General features: G+C 42.7%; 1 long non-coding RNA gene across 1 annotated transcript; it reads left to right on the top strand.

Annotated features, from left to right (window-relative positions):
• The first annotated feature begins 3766 nt into the window (after positions 1–3766).
• Positions 3767–12384, top strand: LOC141012358 (uncharacterized). Its single transcript, XR_012180375.1, has 3 exons — positions 3767–3867; positions 9818–9930; positions 11172–12384. It is a non-coding gene; the product is annotated as an uncharacterized lncRNA (long non-coding RNA).
• The last annotated feature ends 6340 nt before the right edge of the window (positions 12385–18724 follow it).

Here is an 18724-nt window from a genome sequence, read left to right as displayed (position 1 = left end):
TTACAGATGTGAAAGTGAGACTATCACATTGTAGTTCTTTCATTCGTTAACAAATGCATCAGTAACACTTCATATTACAGTACACATATTAAACATTAACTAGTTGTGTATTAGTCTGCATATTTGTAGCATATTAGTTCTTAATTATAACTATATAAAGTACCCATTCATGCCTTATTCTGCTTATTCTACAATGACCAAGAGTTTTCTCAGTATCCTTCCAGTTACTTCTTATTGATAGTAAGGAAGTTGTATATGAATTATGATCTTAAGATGCTAATTCACAGCAGAGCCTGTTTGGGATGAAACATGGCACACTACAAGTGTATTAATTATGAGCAAAATCTCACTTTGGAAAGGGGAACATATTCTGAGTTAGACCTTATTTAGTGTTAAGTGTTGTTAATGGAGAATGACTATTCTTGTGGTGCTACCACCTTATTAAAGCATGTTAAGATACTAATTAATGCACAACAACTTCCTTATTATTATTATTAATAATAATAATCCTAAACAGTAATTAGGAGCTTATTGTGTGAAATCTATTAGTTAATGACCTAGTATTTGCGGTCAAATTCAAAATGTTTATTTTCATATACACAGTTAAACAAAAAAAGATTAAACAGTTAAAAATGAGAAAAATACATATAGAATATGTACAATGTGTAGTATCACTACCGATGTACAGTATAATACAAATATACAGTACCATACAGCGTAAATATAGATGTAGAATAAGGTATTAATACGTTCTTTAAAATGACTAATACAGAGCCAGTATGCTACTAGTGTGCATGCTAAACTAGCAGCTAGTTAATGGTCAATATGTCAACCCTGATACAAAGTGTCCGCATTCATAACACACACGACTCCCATACAGATCTTCCACACTATACGTATCACAATATGTATAGTATCTACTATATGCTATTGTTTATTATAATATATAATATTGTATAACATTATTCACTGTGTATTATACTATACTATCCATATACTATACTTTATTATATGTCCTATTCTGAGTGATATTGCTGTACTGTGCGTTATTGATTTTATGTCCTGTCCTTCATTATCCTGCAGCATATTATACTATATGATATCGTAAAGTTGTGTACAAATATATAACAGTTTATTTCATTCTCTCTATTTACCTGTACTCACGTCCGTCCTCGTGCTGCTGTAACACCTGAGTATCCCATCAGAGGGATGTGTGAAAGATTTTCTTATCCTGCTGACTTTCCAGCTGTGGAAAACACACTCAGCGTCTTTGCTCAGTGGCACCGGTAGAGGGCAGTGTCACATCACTGCAGACACATGAGCTACTTGTCTTTATTCCAGCGGGGGTCTCCCTCTCCTTTAACATGCTCCAGCCTGGTACAGCCTGGGAAACTAGGTCAAATATGACACGTTTTGTTTTGAAACCTTTAACCAGAGAGAGTGTTTGCTCAGATCATTGAGTGCGATGTTTAAGGGTCTATTTAACATCCTATGAGCTCCAATTAAGATTCAGTAGCGACAATAATGGGTCAAATTAAACTTTAAAAGTATATTTTTTCTTTTTTATGAATAAACAATACAGAGAGCGGGTACAGGTGGAAGTATAATGAAGAAACGCTGTATTCTCTTCTCTTCTTAGTTTTATCTTAATGATTTTACAACTTTGGAAAGTGCAGTTAGTTGCAGACTCAAGAAAATGACGGCTTGAGTTTAACCAAAACTAGACATCGCTGTTGGGGAGATAGCAAAGATGCTGGCGATATCAACACAGCACATAAAAGAAGAGCAGCAGGAAAAAAAAAGGACAACAGATATGAACAAGTTTGCCGATTTCACTCTGAGAGGTGAAGTCACGCCACTTCCAGTTGACCAGAATCAGATAAGACATGCATGGTAGTGAATGGCAAAGGACAACCATGTTTTTTTGATACGTTTGAATTGAGCCATGAATTACACGTATCATCTTTGTTGATTTAAAGTGATCTCTTTCGACTCAAGAAAGTCGCATTTTGCAATAAAACTGATGAAATATAAGACGTCTCTCGTTTAACCCTTACCAGAACCCGCAACTTAAACCTTGTAGAGCCTGTCCTGTATATCCTATATATTAGTAGTTGTCAATATCACCAGTTTTATTGTGATTTTCATCTTTTTAAATAGTTTTTCTGTGTTAAAGTGACGGCCATGTTGCTGTTAGAGGCGTATGTTGAGTCATGATGTAGTTCTCTGAGTGATCTTACACACAACCAAACTTTATACTTTTTTTTTTATTTGCTCTTACAGACAGAAATGTAAGGTTTGTTGGGACTATAGGTGACAAAACAGCATCGTTTAGCATCACAAGTAGACGAGGTGTAAATGCAAGGATGTTCAAGTTGACTGAAAAGGAAAACACCCTTCGGTGAACCCACTGTGCTGGTGGGGGGGTCAGTGAGTTCATATGCATTCCTGAACAAGGTGAGATGATATGCAGCCCAACTAATAGCTGACCATGGAGTTAACACATACTTCAAATTAGTTACTTGTTGTGTCACTCTGCATGTAGTAACCCCGGGGGGTGGGGGTGGGGGGTGACACCAGAGAAGCATGTCAGGGGTGACACAGGCAGGAAGGGGGCTGCATCACAAAGACATAAAGGTTAATTCATTAATATGTTGGAAAATGTGCAGACAAAAGCTTAAATAAGACGCATACAGTAGTTATTCTCTTTAAAAGAGTTTGTTTTTAAGCCAACCCTGCTTAAGCCAGAAAATGCTCCGAGTGTCACCTTTCCCCCGGGCTTTACCACATGTGGAGTGACATACCAGTCAGCTCTATGTGTTTACTCTGCATATAGTGTGGAGGACACCACTGCTCCTTTCTCTCGCGTTAGGAATGCACTCAGCCCGACCATAACTAAAAGTATGGAGGGAGTTTCTGCAGTCACCTTGACAATATGCCTAACTTTCCTGTTTGGTTCAAGTGTTCTGTCTGTGTCTGGTTTCTCTTCAATTAGTCCCAATAAAAGTTTTATTTCAACACTGAACGTAGAGGACTAAAAGTGGAACAAACATGGGGCTTATCTAGTTGTTTGCAGCGTGGAGCTTCATTTTAAAAAGTGTTAAGTCAGTGCCACATCTTTGAATGTATGCATTTTGCCCAACGTGCTTTAAAATTTCACCTGTACACATGCAAATACAGCGATGGCAGCCCGTTGGCAGTGATTTGGGACTCACTGTGTTGGAGGTCAGACCACCAACCGAGTGGACGACCCCTCTAAATGCTGAGCCACGGCCACCCCCCTGGGTTTTAATTTATTTATTCAACTACCAATCAAAAGTTTTTTAAGATTTAGTTCAAAAAAGTCCCATTTTTTTTAGTTCTATCAGGTTGAAAGCATCCTGGTTTAAAGAGTGTAAGTCAACAGCTCCAGGGCTCAAGATGCAAACACATCATGAACTGTGCAAACACAAGAAACACTTCTGATCATCTGCAGATACACCCGGTCTGAACCACTTCCCTTGAGTTTCATTTATCAGTCCATCAACAATCAGCATCCACAGACATTTTCCTCCTGTATGTCGAGTATTAAACAAGAAATGAACAGTTGCAGGAAGACAAAATGTTCCAGCAGAAAGCAACACACGTGAGCACAAAGAGTGGACGAGCCCATTCCTCCCAGTTGTAGGGGTCCATGTGCTTCACATGCACACTGGCATGCGTTGTGTGTGCTGCGGGACTCGCGGTGCCCCACCCCCCGCACATATAGAACATGTCCCGGCCGGCTTCCTATAAAGACTTTACATCGTGAACACAGTGTACCATCCACACAGAAGCACCGAGGGACACCCCCAAACACGACCGGACCAGAACCCAGAACAGCTGCAGGTAAGATTTTACAACTTTTTAAAGGGATTCAATTCATTGATAACTGATAAGGGAGGCGAGGAGGCGGCTGCAGCTGAGTTTGCAACCGGTTAACAAGGACACAAAGTCGCTTTTTGTTGTTCCAGTGTGATGATTGTTTGTCTGCTTTTACTTTGTATTGTGTTTAAAACTTGAAGCTTTCACATTGAGGGTGTGACCACGTGCTGAAAAAATGCAGGATATCGTTAATTTGACGGTTTTTTTGGGTGAATGCTGGTGGAGTTTATGGATTTAAAGGTGAGAAGTGTTGTGTTCAGATGGTTTATTGTGGGGGAGATCTTTGTTGCTGATGTGGAGGTTAGAAAAAAAATCACTAGATGAGCAAATTGTCCATTAACAAGTTGTTGGCTGGTGAAATAATCGGTTTTATAGAGGAAAAAACGTGCTTTTCAAAGTAAGAGCTGCGTTTAAAAGGTTTATAATTAACTAAATGATTGATATTTAGGCTCCTATAGATATCTTTAGAAGAAGCTGAATATTTCAGCACTGAGATTATTTTTGTCATATTATGCAGCTGATTTTGACCAAATCAAGAAGAGCTTTGTATTTTTTCTTAAATTTTCTCTTGAACAAAGTGTCCATGTAGAGAAACTGCCCCCACAGACCACAGAGAGCATTTTATTGATTTATTGATTTATTTTGCAGCCCCGCTGCTCGTTTGCACCGATATTGTTAATTTTCCTTGTATATTTTTAATATTTTCATCATTAATGATGATTTTCACAGTTACAGTTGCAAGTAAGAGCTTAACTTCTATAAAAATCTTATGTTTTGTGCTTTTTTTCATCTATAAAATGCAAATATTAAAACATGACTCTTTAAAAATGCTTTGCTGTTTGCATTCACTTTGTCTATATGTTGGCAGTTGGAGGTTATCTGACCTTTCTGCAGAGTGCGTGAGGGTATGCTATGTCATCTGTACATTTTGTACCCTGGCAGTCTGCAGACTGTAAAACAGACTCCCCCTTCGCCTTTAATGGTGTTTCTTGGAAGTGCAGCCAGTCTGCGCTTGGGGACAAAAGATAGAACTGAATGTTGATTAGATTTTGGTTTTTAATCTGATTTTTGCTATTTGAATTGACATGAAGACATTTCAAATGACACAGAAAACCTTTTTTTTGCTTTGCTTGCACTGTTGTCAGCTGTCGGCATCTGCATGTCCCAGGTTGTGATTGGACCTTCTGGACTTTTGGGTCCCTTTCCCACCTTGATTAGATTTACACTTGTGTGTCAGCTCAGCGGGGGGGCTTTTAACAGTAGGTGGGCAAACGGTTTAGCACAATGCTGATTAAGAAGCTTGAGCTCTGCCTCGTTTACCTGACAAAGCTCCGTTCATCAGTGTGTTACTCTCCCAAAATTCAACTTTGCTCTTTTTGTCTCTGTGGATCAGCCATGTTGGCTCTTTCACAGCTGGGGCCCCAAAATGGAGGCAGTGTCTTGTGTTTCATTCTCATGTACACAAGACACTAAAGGAAAAAGGGGATTTGTATGAACTACTTGACCTCTGACCTTCCCATTTGTTTCTTAACTTGTGAGGTGACACAGTACACAGCGTGTTATAGACTTTGGTTTGAAGTGTTGATATCAAGTTGAAAAGCATAAACCGGCTTCTGTTCAGTCGTTCTCAGTCACAGCATCGCATGACAAGCGCTTGAGCTGACACCCCGGCAACACAGAGAAACCATAGCAACAGTCGTGCACATGCCATCGTCATGAATGTGGAGGATGCCCAGACAGCGGCGCGGAGTGATTGCACAACCCTATATGATGATGTAATCCAGAGCTGAGGCTTTATGGATCGCTCCGGTGCTGCGACTGATGCCTCCCTCGCTCTCAGGCTGGTGTCAGAGCTCACTCGCAGGAGGTCCCCGGCTGGAGGCGGACGGGCTGCAGAGGGGGGGCACAAAAAGTGACATGAGAAGGCGGGACCGAGAGCGGAGAAGAGGAGCGCTGATGATATTTCATTGGCTGCTTGGTGTTAAGTACACAGTGTACCAAATGGATGTTTTTGGGCCTGGTGAGCTGAATGACATCCCTCAGGTGTGGGAGAGATGATGTGAATTAATCCTTTTAATGTGTTTTCTCAGCCTCTCCAGATAGAAAGGCGTGTAGTTCTGCCTGAGAGCAAATACCACTCATAGATGTTTTAAGCGCACCGGCCAGCTGTTTTGTGTCAGCTCACTGACAGCCACTCCTTCAGTCTGTGTGCAGCCGCTGTTTTGAAATGTGGTCACAGGTGATACACAAATGGAAGTGGAGACGCCCTCTTGCCTTCCCGCCGTGCCTCAGATAAGCCTGAATAGTTTGCAGGTGATTCACCTGGACTCCTGCCGAAGCATGTAGTGAACCACTCCTAAACCCTGAGTCAGCTACTCGGTCAGCTGCCAGGGAGGATTTTCTGCATTCAGACGGGCAACTTGTGACTGTCATCCCCGATTACTCATAAAGATTGATTCTCTGTGTGATATGCTACAAACATTTGAGATGCCATTAGCATTTAGAACAAGAGCAGTTTCCATAGTTGTTTGATACTGAACCAAATAAAACAATGATAAGTCCCCAGTATTTCCATAAAAAGTTTAAGAGAGACTGATTTTGTACTTTGTATTGAAGGTTATTGCAAAAGTGATAACATTGACACTTTTATGGGGTTTTTTTTTTTTTTTTGAGGAAATTTTTCTTTTTTACAATACACTAGATTCAGAAATGTAACATGTGGGTACTTTTTTGGCTTCAGCTTTTCATGGCTTAACGGACAAGAATGGTGAATAAAGAGGCAATCACAGAAAATCCAATGTAAATTGTACCATTTACATTACTTGATCTTAGCAATGGATGTCCGTATAATTGGGGGACGGCTTTCTAAAGAAATCTGGTCAGTAGTGAAGCAGCAAGTGGCAAGAAATCCTGACTTTTATGTGTCCAACTCCAAAAGCACTAGCTCCTAGTTCCCATAATGCACCCATCAAAAGCGACTTTTATCAGCCCCACCATGCCTGGTAAATACCCACTATTTTCAAACCCTACACCTCCAGCTAGTGACGCTTATAAAGCCGTCTGTTCAAAACTTAAAGTCTCAAACTTCAGGGTTATTTTTCAAATTTAACAAAGCTACAGAGGACTCATGATGAGTAAACTGAAGTTCACAGCAGTGGGGTTTTTTCCATCGGCACTCATGGCAATGCCAAGTCGAACCATGCCGCCTTGATTTGCATCTCCATTACCAGTTTACATACGCCGAGTCGCACCCGTGATGAAGCATCATGTCTGGTCGGTAGCTTCCTCTTCCAGATCCACTTCATCACCCCGTCTCCATTTTTCAAGCGATTTTTAAACGGCAAGCAAAATGATAACAGCTGTCTGAAAAGTCATGATGATGAGTAGCTGACTGACAACAACTGTTGCACAGTGAACTGGTGGACAGCACTAAAGAGGGAGCAGCTCTTCATGGACTCGATAACGCAGAGTCGGTTAAAGACCCTTTCAAGCGGGGTGACCCTGTTATAATGAGCCGAGTCAAGCCAAGCCAGAACATGTATGGAAAAGGGCCACAGGTGATACCTGAGCTCGCATGCATGGCCAAAGCATTCAAGTATCCAACCTGCTGGAAAATCTACCCTGTGACCACTGCAAGCTGTTTTTAAACTCTTAGTGTGCCTCAACAAACACAGAAATGCTTCTTCAAACACATTGTCTTCTATACTTGTGGTATAAAACCACTCGTGTCAGATTATCATGTCTTAATGTTCTCTTGCTTGGAGTCACATAGCAAGATTTACTTAATCTCTTAATCACAGTGCGTAAAGACGTCCAGTAATGAGCTTACCTTCTTGTTAATGTGACTTATTCGGTTCTTGTTTGACAATGAAATTAGCCTTAGATAACTCCTTGTTGTGGATCAGGTGCCAATTTAGACTTAGAGCCAAATTCCTGCGGCGTGTGTGTTCAAGGTGTAACATGCAGCTGCTTATGTACATCAAGCTCTTTATGGGAAACAGCCCAGGTATCCTTATATCGCCTCGTGTGACGCTGTATTTACGCTGCTCATCTCTGGAAACACTTCAGGATCAGTGGATTTTAGTCAAAAATCTGACAAATCTAATCGCACGATGTAAACATCGGCTTGTCTCGGGCGTTCACAGATGCGTGGAGAGTCGGTGCAACTATTTGTTCAGTGGAATGGAAACCGGTTACATAACACCGACGGCTAAAGGAGCAATTAAAACCCAACATAAACAAACACATGATTATACAGGTGAAACTTTTTGTCCCTCGTGTCTAATTTGGCGGTTTGTCAGGTTCTTGACGGCCGGGCCTGACACCTGTGACATTTAATTTCTGCTCCAGTTTGAGATTAATCTGATGCATCATGCTGTTATGTAACCCTACACTTTAACATGCACACTGCTTTTAATAGCGCGCTGTCACGCTGTATTGTTTTTGTTTGAGCCGATTTTTAAAATGAGTAAAACATATCAGACGGTCCACAAAGGTTTCTTCCTGTTTTGGGAGATGGTGGGAAGGGGTGTGTTTGGCAAAGCGACCCACTGAGAGTAATGCATTTCGACAGCGGTGTGGGCGTGTGTGTTGCAGGCGATCCCGCAGATCTGGTTGGGTGAGAGCGGGGCTGTATAAAAAGGCGGAGCGCAGGGCACAAGCTCTCACTAGTTCTGAAATCATCACTCTGTTTGGCATCTGTTGGGATTTTCAGCGTGGCTGCGAAGTAAAGGGTCCTGCTGTTGTTGTTGGGTTTTTTTTTTCGCCATCAGAAGGCCTCTGGAAGGTGAGGAATCACAAAGTGTTGGTTTTCACGATTTAAGACCCAACTTTTCACGCCAGGAGCAACTTTGGAAGCTTGGATTGAATTTCTTTCCTCGTAAAGGGGAGTTGGCACATTAATGCTTCACATGTGTTTTACCTGCCCCCTCCTCCTCCTCCTCCTCCTCACCTTCCCTTCCCTGGAAGCTTGATCACAAATGAGTAATCAGTCCCAGCTGGAAGGGACTTCCCTGGTTGTTGTAGCTCATGAAGCTCACACCTTTTTTGGGTTTGCGTATTGATGCACAACCTGCAAAATCTTCTTCCTCTGGTTTGTCTGGGGTGCGTTTTTTTTAAGATCTCTTCTCAATCTTTGCACCAGTAAAGACGATCCAGTCTTTAAAGTTTGAACATGTTGAATCTTGGCTTCCCCCCCGTTGGGTACTTCTTGTTCTTATTTCATGGTTGGGCGGACCTCCATCCCTCCATATGCTTCTCTGGCGTTCAACTCTTATACGAAAACGCCACATTCTTCATCAGTTAAATATGAGATTGTCCGATGAGCGAATGAATGAAATCGTTCTTTTCTTTGCTGCGCCGCTTTCATGACGCAGCATGAAAAGATGCTCTGTTGCTTTGGTTCAGAAATAATTTAATAACGGAGGACTTTTTTAGGGCATTCTGGGTGAAAGTGGCGCCAAGTAGGTCAGATCTAAACTAAATCCAGATGTGAAAGGTCTCTTATAGGCATTTATATGGGGAGTTCTCTGCATGGGGTTGAAAATGGATGGGCACGCAGAAGTGGCTGCAGGCGAGAGACGTTCCTTCCTCGTGCATCGATCAGATGGTTTTAGTCCGTGTGCGAGCCAGCGGCGATGTTCTCTTCCTCTTTTGGCAACAACGCAAAAACTTAATGAAAGTTTGACTTGGATGAGGACAGCTGATTTAATCTTGTGCTTTATATTAAGTTGACTTTTTCATTACTTTTACTTTTTTTTTTGTTTTTTGTTCTGGAGACGCAACTCCTGCTCACTCCTGGTGGATATTTTAGTTTTCCGACTGTATTTCTGTGTTTGCAACTCAATTTTCAGCATGTTTCTGTGTGATTGCTGCACACCTAAGTGAATTCTCCTTTCTTTTTTCCCCCCTGCAGGTCTTCAGAGCCGCCCCAGCTCTTTCCCTTCATTCGAGCCACCTCACACCACAGCAGCAGACATGATCATCAGACTGGGCAGACTGACACCTGGATACTTCCGCCTCCTCCAGGTACGTGCGGCTTCACCAACAATGAATTTTATGCTGTCGACTTCACTTCAGGCATTAACACTGGTTCTAATCTGAACCGCTTTCAGACGAGGGGCCCGGACTTCTTCTGCGACCCACAATCCGCTTTCATCACCAGTATAATTAGGGGTGACACTAATCACTGATATCATTTCCTCTCTTTCTATTGTTCCTCCTGCTGTCATCGTAATCCACTCAGCAGTAGTGACCCGCCATACATCTCGACCATTATGTAAAGTCTTTGTTCGCTTTATTTACACTAATTTGGAAACAAAAGCTGTCCCCTCACATGATGTGAAAGCTCAACAGACCGGAGAAAAGTGACTGGCTGTTACATAAGATTTGACACTTTGGCGCGACAGTAAATTTTCCTTTTGTTAATGCTCAGTTGTTACTGTATAAAGGGGAGTTGACTAGCAGGACTACTTTTTAATCTGCAGAGAAGAAAAGAGATCTTTGGTTGGATTTGACAGATTCGAACATATAGTTTGACTTTGATGGAGACGAATGTTTGCTAAACTTCTTCAGAAAAGTGTGAGGAATGCTAAAAACAAAATTTACAAATGTATTTTTATTTTTTTGTGTTGACGACAATATCTTTAAAATAAAATCGTTATCAGAATCAGTGTTTTTTTAATCCGTTTGCTGATCAGATAAATTAATTTAAAAATGTGCTACTTTAGCTCTGATGCAGCAGGTAATCTGCATAGGAACTAGTGACTAAAGTAATCAAATAAATGTCGTGGAGAGGAAGTATAAAGTAGCAGGACATGGAAATACTGAATACATCAGTAGAAGTCGTATCTGTGGTGTTTTATATGTACGTTTCTTTACATGGTGTTGTGAGTGTTGGCAGCTGTCTCCGATGCCTTTTTTAAAAATGCTGACGTTCCTATCTCACTGCCCGAGGCTGCAAACCGGTCATAGAGCGAGGAAGAGCCGAACTTAGACACCAAATACCGTGGGCAGTGTTTCTACACAATACAAGCTTATATTCTACAGTGCAGAGAACATTGTGTTCCCCCTTCGCTCAAGTCTTTCCCCTCTTAAATGTTTAATAGCTGTTCTTGCCAAAGGTTTGGTCACAAAGCAGAGGTGCAGAAGGTGTTTCAGGCTTCAGCATATTTCGTTGACAAGAAACACGTCTTGAATGGCCCTTTGTTTCCACTAAAAGCCGACCCCTGACCTCTGACCTTGTGTCCTGTTTGTTTTTGGCTCTGCAGAGGCAAGTTGCCGGGGAGGTGCAGACGCAGCCACAGGACCGCGCCATCAACCAGATAGCCATGATGCTGGCCATCATGGGCCTGAGTCTGTCCTACTACAGTGCCAAACAGATGACGGAGAAGGTCCAGGCCCAGCCTGCGCCCTGAAGAGACTTTTGACTACTCTGATCGTGGAGATAACGGATGAGCCAATGAAACCTGAAGGTGTGGAGCGAGGAGCAGAGACGTTGACGGTGTCTTCCAGGACCGCACTTTTCTCACCTCACAGTCATAGTCACACTCAGACACTGAATTTTCTGGGATCCCTCTTTCACCATGCGCCGAGATATCAGGGCTGCTGTTAAACGTTTTCTGTCATTTCTGTTGTCGGGACCTTGAGGGATTTGTGGGGGATGGCTCACTCATATGGGGTCGTGCATAGGACTGGTTTTAAGGACTGGTTTGGGTGGGTGATCAGAACCAGCTGACTGCCAGCAGGGGTCTGACCATTAGTCGTTACAAAGGTACATACTTGCAAGATGCTCTCGATACTGTTCTGAGCTATAACAAGAGGGGGAAACAAACTCTTAAATAACTGTGAATTTTGCCAGAGCTCAAAGCTCAAATGGAGTTGAACACACTGAACAGTAACGCCTTTTAAAGGGACGGCTGACTGCACCTTGTACCTTGTAACGAAGTGATGGGAGGCCCAGAACATTAAAGGTTAAAGGGGATGAAAAGTTAGCTCGACCCCTTTTTTTTTTTTTAGGTTTTCTGTATTGTTATTTTTTTGTCCTTCACAAGAGAAGCTTTGTGAACAGATGGGGATCTGTATTCAGACTGTCAATACATCTACTTGTGAAATGTGTCAGTCAGGTGTCAGAGACTCGGTGAACATTTGCACAGAAAGTGCAGAAAGGTTTTAAAATGCTACATCAGATCTGCCAAGGGACTTAAAACTACTCACTACCTATTTTTACGCTGTTTTCTTCCGTTTTAACATTAATCTATGAAGTCCTGTTTAATAAGATGTGTGAACACCTTGGTTAAGAACCCTTCCTGCAGCATCTACTACATGTTAATGCAAACATTTAACTTTACCGAACACTGCATGGGTGTGCAGACTTTTAATCAAAACAAATGAGTCTGTCTTTTTCTTTTTTTTTATTATTGATGAATGAATGTATTTCTTTATTTTGTAATGATTTAATAAAGCTGTGAACATTTTGAACAAGATCTACAGTAGGTTTTTAGTGGTGTATATTCAAGCTAACTCCTGTTAATCAAAACCCTCCCCTGTCGGATGAAACCAGTCCGAGTCGAGTTGGAAGCTGCAGAGTATTTCCTGTATCAGAGAATCTGCGGTGTCGTCCGCACGCGATAGGAAGCGGTCAGGCCGAAGCACGCCATGTCTCCACCTGCTAGTGTTCCCGCTGCGCACGCAAGCCCACATTTGTGGTGAATTTGCAGAAACGTGGTAGTGTAGGGATGAGTTTGAGGAAGGAAGCTCATGCAATAAAGATTTGAGCATGACTGTCATGTTTGATGGCGTGAGGAGTGAACATGACGGTGTAGAAGAGTCTTTTAGTTCCTGGAAGACACTGAAGGTCATGATTGTTTTTAGCATTACAGACTCGGTGCTTTAAGGAAAACATAAAGATGGAAGGAGCGTTTAAAGGGACGGTTCAATGACGTCTGCAGCCGTTTTAATCGCCTCACAGAATATCCATGAAGCATTCTCCTTGTTTTATATATTATTATTTCCTCAGTAATGTGGGGTACGTGAGATATGTCCGCACGGACTGCTTTTCTGCACGTCCTCCCTTTTCTCTCGCAGGGCGTGGAGTTTAGAAAGTGCGCATGCCTGCTCGCCGTCTGATGTGATGCCCTGTGACAGGCTGAGACCTCGTTGGGCGCCACGTGCCCCCCCCCCCGCCCACGCCAAGAGGCTCCTCCTCCATCGCCCTCCCTATCCCCTCCCCCCTCGCACACCACCGAGAAAAAGAGTCTCACTTTGCCGTTTCAGTGATGCTAGGCTCAGGACACAACCCTCAACGAAGGGCGCCCATTGGCTAACCGGTGATGCGTCACCAGAATCGGCCTCATTCTGAGCCACAGAGACAAAAGGATGGGGATAAGGTCATTGGTGGGGAATGTGGGAGAGGAGGATCATTATTCGGGGACGGGAGTGGGGGCTCCTTTCGCTTGATTTTATTTTGTATCATCGTTGAATTAATTCTCAGAACCGGCCGTGAGATTAGAGAGAGAAAGGTGACAAAATGCAAAGGGAAGTTGTACAGATGAGATGGTTTGTAGATGCCTCCAGGAGGCTTCTTGTAAAAAAAACGATTATCCAGGAATCGGTGGAATTTGGAGACGCAGGTGTGAACACGAGACTCAAACAGGGCTGTGAAGCCGTCACCTTTAATTTTCTCAGTCACTGAGTTCACAAGCCTTCGCTCTTCTGAGAAATCTGCTCGGCTTGTGTGTACATTATAACTCTTTGTACTGTGGCAGTGAGAGACGAGTCTGTCGCTCCTGTTTGTATCATCTTGTATATTAGAAATGAACTTATTCTTGACAGGCTGTAAGAAATAGAAATATATTGTTTAGGATATTTGAGCTGATGATTCAGCTGAATGAAATGAAGCATACTAGCACTTTCCACAGACTGTATATGTTATGAATTTGCTTTGTTTTCCGTCACAAAGTACTTTATATATATTCCCCTTTTCATGGGGACGAAGTGTTTGAGCCTCACGAGGCATCCCGTCCCACGAGTGAACATATTTTATGTTTTGTTGCTGCTTTATGTTCAATAAAGACATTAAGACGTAAAATCTGCATCGTGTGTTTTGTGTAACTGTTGTCTCGTCATAAACATACTACTGAGTAATCATACAGATCACCTTCATCGTGCGAGTCCACTCAACAGACAACTAAGCTGTCCACCTTTCTCAAACCACAGACGTTAGACAATCTGACAAAAGGAAGGTCTGTAATGTAAGATGGAGCATGATCATCATCAGTTAGGTCTCAAATTGAATTCAGACAAAAGAGAGAAGGTTATTTTTGAGTGTTCTGGGAGCTAATGTTATCTGACTGACTCTTTGAACCACTACAGTGGAGTTGTTGTCATCGAGAGAGCTAATTCTGTTAGTTTCACCTCAAGGCTCTGTCTTCCACAAGCTGCTTCGTTGATTTTTCAGCATCAGTAGTCACTTATCTTGAAATATGTTCTTAATTTTCCCATCTTGTTAAGTATTTACCCACTGTTTCTATCTTCAACTTCTTTTTCTCTCTGTTTTTAACATTTCTGGGCCCTACTTTTGTGCTTAGCTGCGATGATTTTGATGGGAAGCGTCAATTTCTAGGTCGTTAAAGGAGGTAGTTTGTATTTAATGTTGTCTAAACTCATCAGAAATCCTCAGGAAGGCGACCCGCTGTAGTTTACATATCATAATTCATAGCATACTGTCAGCACAAGCAGTGCCCGGTCCAGTTCATGTGTCACGGACCACATCAGGTCACATCTCGGCATCCTTGGCACAGCCCGGCTGAGGAGACGGCAGGGTGCACGTGCCCGGCTGGAGCATGTGCACGCAGCACATGGAGGTTCACTCTGGGGTGGCCTCTGCCCGGGGAGCCGCTGTTGTGACTGTCCAACGTGCAGACTGCAGAGAACACAATGTCTCTTAGATGGCAGACACCGCCGCCCTGCAGCACAATCAGCAAATATCTTCAAAGCTTCAAATATCTAAAAATATCTATTTTAAAAGTCTATTTCCCCCTGATTCTATCAATCATCTTTTTTTATGAGCCACGGGAAAACTGCCATGCCCCTCAAAACAAATAAGTAAAACTCAAAGTTCTGTATAAGTTAACCTGGCAGTTGTAAAGTTGTTGTGGTTTATAGGTTTGCTGTAGCTGTTAGCGCGTCTATATCTCAGCCCTTTAACCTGCCAGGCCGATGATGTAGGGCGCCATGTTCTGTCTCCTAATCTCTCACTCAGATTTTTTTTTCTATCTCCCATGACTCCCTTTTCATTAGGATTTGCTGAAAAGCGGCTTATCTCTGGACTGGAAGGCTGTTTATTTCTCTATTTATGGGCTCAAAGGTTTTTCCCACAGGGCAGTGATAATTGTTTTTCTTTATGACTGTTGCTAGCTGACGTCATCCGCTCGGAGCAAAGTAGACAGAGGAAAGTATGCAGTGAAATAAAGGCTATTTTTGAATATGTGGATTTATACTCGTCTGTAATGTGAGATCAATGTAGCGTCACTTTTATTTTATGAATTTTCTGGAAAAAGGACAACAAAGTAGAGCGAGGGTGCTGCTAGACCACAGATAACAACAAAAATGAATTAAAAACATATTTTATATCACAGAAAACAACGTGAAAATGTTCTGAAGCTTGTGTAAATCAGTTCAAATTCAGTCAATTCAAAAAAATACATTGACTTCCAGATGACGGCACGCTGTAGTGTTGCAGAGATATCTCCTGAAGCTAGCTTGCTAACTAGCTGGTCCTGCCTGTCCGACTTTAGCGTCCCGTCTGCCCTCCGTCAACCTACACCAATGTGGTTTTCTTGCCGGGTTAGGGCGAATAAGACTGCTAGCTGTGTGGCTAGCCGAGCTAACTGCAGCTACAGTTAGCAGCAGTTAGCACCTACTTTAGCTCAATCTTCTGATGACATACTAGACTATTTCAAGTATTTTATCCAAGATTTGGCTGGTGATGGCTAATAACTACACTAATGATGTTCCTTGTGTGTAATGCTAGTAAGCAAATGTTAGCTACATGCTAAACTAAGAAAGTGAAAAAGACATACACCGTTAGCATTGTCATTATGAGCACATTAGCATGCGCAGACGTGCATTTAACTCATGTAGTGCAGGGTTAGGGTGGTAGTGCAGCCATAGTCTTGTAGGATGTTTTTTTTTCTGCTCATCTTTATGCCTGGCATGAGGAAACACATGGAGGAAACCATTTGCAGAACATGTTGCAAAATTTTAATGGAAATCACAGAGGGAGGAAGAAGTGACTGGTAAGCCGCAACTATTTGGCACTGTCACGCAAAGCTGGTGCCTTCACTGTCATGACAGAGTATGATGCAAGAGTCTGTTTATATTCATGGCCACATTTCATTTCAGGGCAGATGTTGAGCTCAGTATTTCTGATTGTTGGACGTCATCATTCAGCCTTCGGGGGTAAGGAACGAGTGGTCTAGTGGTTGAAAACTGTCTGAAACAAGAGTCCACCTGTTTGGACAAATGGAGTCAGAACTGTCACAGTATTTTCTGCATCAGTGTATCCCGTTTAAACTCACTCGATCTGAGCTCGGATCGTTCTTTGTGCCGATCTAAACCCGCAGCCTGAGAATGTTGTTTCAACACCCCGCATGGTTTTGATGGGCACATTTTTTTGCTGAGCCGCTGTATGAGAGGAGCAGACACAGTGAGCCGCTGGTTTCCTGTCTGTTTCGGTGGGGGATGTTTGTGATAATACCAGCGGCTGTGGGAGCTACAGACTCAGAGTCCCTCAGCTTTTAACACTCAGTACTCTCTCAGCATTGTTGTTCGCTGTCTGAGAGTTACTTCTCTTCAAATCTCACAATCTCACCCGTCGTTGCCATTTACTGAATTCGTATAGACGAAACTGTGTGTGGGAGGTTTTCCGTCAGTCTGTTCAGGTTTGTTCAGCTCTTCAGATATCGGTTATCATTCTGAGGGAGGGAGCGCCTTGTTGAAAATATCACCTTACCCTGCTACATGTCACTGTCAGGCCTTGACATACAAAACAGACCGACGGTACGCCTATGGGCCATGTGGCCTACTTTCAAGCAGTAAAGAGGCTCTTATATGCTGTAAGTTGTGACATGACACAGTACTCACCTGCACTCATGTCTACAGGCATGCTGTGAACCTGTTGACCACAAGTGACGCAGTCTTAAATATGAATCCGTACAAGTAACGTTATCTTGGGTCAACTACCTAAAATCTCTTTTATCTTATCACTAACTCACGTCACTTAATCTAGTAGCACCTTTTCTAGGAATAACTCTGTGGCAAGGATGCTCTAAATACTTTAGACTTTATCCTGCACATTACTGCCAATCTCGAGAAGTCAAACATAGGAAGGCTTTCCAAACCAAAGTGGGGAGTCTCAGAGACGTTTGTCTTATGTTTCCTACATTCTGATGACTTTTAACAACCCAATCGCTACAATAAATGTCAGCTAAGTATCAACTTTACGTCTGTTTAGGTCCATTTTTCTATTTCTCTCTTGTCACAACGCTGTGCCTATGCTTTGCTTAGGTTTAGGCACTTGGTTAGGGTTAGGAGAGCATCACGGTGTGGCTTAAACCATTTGGTTTTGGCTTTGTGAGCGATCACCTGGTTATAAATCATTGGGTGTAGAACAGAGGGAACATTTCCTGCTCAGTGCAGCCACAGTGGTCCACTTGTAGCCTGCAGGTGCCCCTTGGGAGCAATTATGGGTTAAATGTCTTGCTCAGTAGCATTTGTGAAGGTATTCTCAGTCTCTGCTCAGATTTTTAACACCTGGCTGAGGAATTTGAACCAGCAACGTAACATGTACAAGTATATATGGCATCTAAGCTTCATTGTGTCCGAATGAAACACCCACTGCTCTGTTTACCATCTCTGTCTACACCCTGTACCCCATTTCCTTTTCTGTCACTGCTGTATCCATAACACATCCAGCAGCACCTGATAGAGTTCCACTAACACCAGAAGCTCCACACCCAAGACCGCTATAAGGAGAATGCAGAGTTGGATGGTAGCTATTACTACCTAATCCACTCATCTCATCCCTGAATCCCTCCATCTAATCTTCCTCTGGCAGCAGCCCCCCCATCTCTTCTTCACTGAGGTCAGTGCAGGTTAATTTTGGAGGGACCATTTGAAGACAGGTATGGATGTCAGGGATGGATATCCGAGAGACTCGAGAGGCTGCTGAGGCATGCGGCGCTGCATGTGGATTCCGATCGTAAACTTTGCCACCGTGACATATGGAACAAGAAAATTTACAACCACGCTGCACCCTTGTGAACCTTTCTTTAGACCAAAAGCGGCTCCCAGTTGGTCAAAAGAGCTGTCCGTTGATCGATATACTGCGGTCAAAGCTTGAGGAACGCTGAGGATGAAGAGCAAGCAGTCATACATGCTCCATCAAAGCAGGACGGGAGGTTGCGATTGGACGTCGCTGCGGTCATATGACTCTGTTGCATAACATAATTTACGGCTCTTGTCATTAACGCTGCTAGTTAGCTTGCGAACCTGCTCACACGTGACAAACAGAGAATACAAGACACCACATACATGCATAACACGCACATACATGTAGATTGAAGTTCTGTTTCTCTGATGTTATTCATCCATGTTTTCCAGTGTGGTTTTCTTACGGTGCAGTGAAAAAGCAGTAGATGGTTGGGACCTCGTTCTGCTCTGATCAAAACAAAACCCCACCTTGGTTACTCTGGAAATGTACCTGTATGTTACCCGTGTATATGGAGCCACGTGTATCTGCTTTCATTTACCTTCATATCTG

Source organism: Pagrus major, chromosome 17 (genome assembly GCF_040436345.1).
Source record: "Pagrus major chromosome 17, Pma_NU_1.0".
In the NCBI taxonomy this organism is placed as follows: Eukaryota; Metazoa; Chordata; class Actinopteri; order Spariformes; family Sparidae; genus Pagrus; species Pagrus major.
Note: the sequence above shows the minus strand (reverse complement) of the source record. Positions and strands in the feature narration are given on the sequence as shown.